Source organism: Rattus norvegicus, chromosome 17 (assembly GCF_021556685.1).
Source record: "Rattus norvegicus strain SHRSP/BbbUtx chromosome 17, alternate assembly SHRSP_T2T, whole genome shotgun sequence".
In the NCBI taxonomy this organism is placed as follows: Eukaryota; Metazoa; Chordata; class Mammalia; order Rodentia; family Muridae; genus Rattus; species Rattus norvegicus.
This window is the reverse complement of record NC_141550.1, coordinates 17,906,927-17,910,813: the sequence shown is the minus strand read 5'-3', so window position 1 is coordinate 17,910,813 and position 3,887 is coordinate 17,906,927. Positions and strand designations below refer to the sequence as shown.

Sequence of the window (3,887 nt, the reverse complement as noted above, 5' to 3'; positions counted from 1 at the left end):
AGCAGCTCCTGGTTGGGGATTTAGCTCAGTGGTAGAGCGCTTGCCTAGCATGAGGCACCCATGTGGCGCACATACATACCTGTACACAAAATATTCATGAACCAAAATGAATGAACCTAATTTTTTTTTCTTTTTCCGGGGCTGGGGACCGAACCCAGGACCTTGCGCTTCCTAGGTAAGCGCTCTACCACTGAGCCAAATCCCCAACCCCTCTAATTTTTTTTTAAAAAAAGAAAACTATCTATTGAGAACCTATAGGTTTTTAGTCCTAGCATTTGTCATGCTCATTCATAAATCTGTAAAACAGCCTCTGTCCACAACAATGCACTGAAACAGAATTCTCTAAAAGTTTAATGTGATATGCTATACCAATCACTGGCCCTTAACACTAATCACTATAAATGCTAATACGCATGATGGGTTCCATCCCAACAGACAAGTAGTCTACTGGCTCAGTTCAAGTTTACCGTCTATAAATTACTAACCATCAGCCATATTAGAGAACTGGGTTCATCATTAACATTGGGAGTAGAAATCTCTATCAGTTCCAGATTTCAGTCTGCCAATACTAAGGTACCAAGGTTCTTTATTTTGGAGGGAAGGTTAAATCCATCATGCTAGGCAAGCACTTTGTCACTGGGCCACACCTCAGCCCCAGGAGACTGTTTAAAATGTTGACTTCTTGTGTGTGTGTATAGCACAGGGGTGGGCAGAAGGTACAAACACCATCAAGCACACGTGGAGGACAGAGAACAACCTTCTGAGGTCACCACTCTCCTTCCCTTCCATAGCTTCTGAGCTGAAACTCAGGTCCTCAGCCTCGCCCAGCCATTGTGCTTGTTTCATCTTATAACTTTACAAATAAAATTTGTTTTATCGTTTATTCATTGGAGCTGGGGATGGGGAGGTCCCTGTGGAGGCCAGAAGAGGACATCAGCTCTCCTGAACCTAGACTTCTAGGCAGCTGTGAGTTGCCCAAAGTAGGAATAGTACTTGTCCTTTACAACAGAAGTGCTCCGAAGCCATCCAGCCCCTTACTTTTGGAGACAGTCTCTTCCTCCATAGCCTGGCCAGGCTGGGCCAGAGTTCACAGTCCTCTTCCTGCCTCGGCCCCTGGAGTGAGACCACAGTTGTTTGCTGCCACACTTAGCTCAAGACTTTTCTTTTCAAGGTCTTTCTACTTCTGGGTATGGCACACGTCACCATCACCACCACAAAAAAAAAAAAAAAAAAAAGTGTAAACCATTCATTCAGCCTGAAGAGTGAGTTTGGCTCTCTTTGGCCCTTGCCAACTGATCAAAGCATTGGAAAGTAGGCATATGCTGGGCTAACACCATCTACCCATCCAGGGCCCACTCAGCCAGCATCCTCCTTTTGATGGGATCAGATATCTTGTGATACACTAAGTCTGCAAGGCACTGTTTAAGGCAGGCTTGGTGGTCACATCTACGATCCCAGTCTTGGGATTACAGATGAAAGGGGTGGATTCAAGATCTAGGCCAGCCTGGGCTAGTCCTGTCTTTAAATTAAACACACACACATCTTAAAAATAAGTTCTATCAGCAAAATAAGCACATGTAAAGTTGTTGAATCTGAAAGCAATCATAGATTATGAAATATATTCTGGCATATATATGTAAGCATATATGTGTGTATGTATATATATGTGTGTGTGTGCACGTAATATATGGGGCTTAAATGGCTAGGGTATACACACACACACACACACACACACACACACACACACACATATATATATATATATATATATATATATATATATATATATATCTCCCCATGTGTACCAGGCTGGCCTTAAATCCTGCAGGTAACTGAGACTGACCTTCAAAGTATGCTTGTCTGTCTTCATTTGCTGAGCTCCACCACACCTAGGTGCTAGGAATTCAGCCCTAGGCCTCAGAGACACCACCAACTACATTGCCCAGCCCTTTAAGCCTGGGTATTTAAAGAACACTTTACTAGTCCCCAAGCATTCTTATTTATTACAAAAAAGTTCTCTTAACATTATGTGGCAGGAAACAATGGAGGTAAACTAAACCATAAATAAAAACACCAAACAAAGCGAAATTCTGAAAAGAAACGGTAGAGTGTTGCCTGCTCAGAACTTCCCCTTTCTGACATTGGCACAAAATCATTCTTTAAATCTTTTTTTATTATTTTAAATTATGTGTTTACACCTGTGCGTGGGTGTGTACACCCAAATACAAGTACCCACAAAGGCCAGAGGTACCGGATGCCCTGGAGCTGGAGTTACAGGGTCTTGGGAGCAATGGGTGCTAGAGATTAAACTTGGGTCCTTTGGAAAAGCAGTCCATGCTCATAACCACTGGGCAACCCTCCCCTCTCAGTTTGTTTGTTTGTTTGGTTGGTTTTGGGGTTTTGGTTTTTTTGAGACAGGGTTTCTCTTTGTAGCTCTAGCTGTCCTGGAACTCGCTCTGTTGACCAGGCTGGCCTCGAACTCAGATCTGTCGTCCTCTGCTTCCTGAGTGCTGAGCTTAAAGGCATGCGTTACTACCTCCACGAGCTGTCGTTTTAAGGAAAGCCATCAAGCAGGCAGGCACCTTATGCTGGGGGTTGAATTATCGATCCAGACGATCCAGAATGCTAGCTGAGAAGTCTGACAATTTGGAACAAAATCTACAGGCTTCTCTCTTTCAGACATCAGTAGCAGGGATGGCAGTAGCCCGACTCCTTAGAGAGATGATGAAGTCAAGACAATATTCAAATATGGAAGTTTCTCCAAAAATTACTTCTGGAAAAATTCTAGAATCCATTGTAACTATAATGGGCTCCTTGGCTTAAAATATTCCTTGAACTGGTCATCCATGAATAAGGCACTCATTGCCTGGCCTGAGGTCTTGAATTCAATCCCCAGGACCCACCTTCGGATTCCCCACATGTGCTATGTTGCATGCCTGTGCCCATGTCCATGTACGCACAGTTACACACACATAAATAATACAGTTTAAAAGTTACTCTTCCTACACCTACGGTTCTTGGGCTCTTCAACAGGGGATGCCTGAGAAGCTGTTGAACACACACTAAAAAAAAAAAAAAGAAAGAAAGAAAGAAAGAAGAGCCTTCATGCTGGGTACCAGCTGCTTGCTGTCGAAATGGGCAAGTTTATGAAACCCGAGAAAGTGGTGCTGGTCCTGGCTGGACGCTACTCCGGACGCAAAGCCGTCATCGTGAAGAATATTGATGATGGCACCTCCGACCGCCCTTACAGCCATGCTCTGGTGGCTGGAATTGACCGCTATCCCAGAAAAGTGACAGCTGCCATGGGCAAGAAGAAGATCGCCAAGCGATCCAAGATCAAGTCCTTTGTGAAAGTTTATAACTACAACCACCTCATGCCCACAAGGTACTCTGTGGATAGCCCCTTGGACAAAACTGTTGTCAACAAGGATGTGTTCAGAGACCCAGCACTGAAACACAAGGCCAGGCAGGAGACCAAGGTCAAGTTTGAGGAGTGATACAAGACAGGGAAGAACAAATGGTTTTTCCAGAAGCTTCGCTTTTAGATGTATTTTTGTTTTCGTCATTAAAAAATTAAAAAATAGGGCTGGAGAGATGGCTCAGTGGTTAGGAGCACCGACTGCTCTTCCAGAGGTCCTGAGTTCAATTCCCAGCAACCACATGGTGGCTCACAACCATCTGTAGTGAGATCTGATGCCCTCCTCTGGTGTGTCTGAAGACAGCTACAGTGTACTTACATATAATAAATGAATAAAATCTTAAAAAAAATTAAAAAATAAAAAAAAGAAAGAAAGAAGAAAGAAAAAAGAAAAGAAAGGAAAGAAGAAAGGAAGGAAGAAACCTCATTAAAGGGCCCATCTACATCTCTTATTTAGGCCAAGAATAAA

The 3,887-nt window shown here is 43.4% G+C and overlaps 1 pseudogene across 1 annotated transcript; it reads left to right on the top strand.

Moving 5' to 3' along the window:
• Window positions 1-3,121: 3,121 nt before the first annotated feature.
• On the top strand, window positions 3,122-3,583 carry Rpl27-ps4 (ribosomal protein L27, pseudogene 4; annotated as a pseudogene). The gene has a single exon (XR_015641516.1). The product of XR_015641516.1 is annotated as a ribosomal protein L27, pseudogene 4 (transcript).
• Window positions 3,584-3,887: the final 304 nt, after the last annotated feature.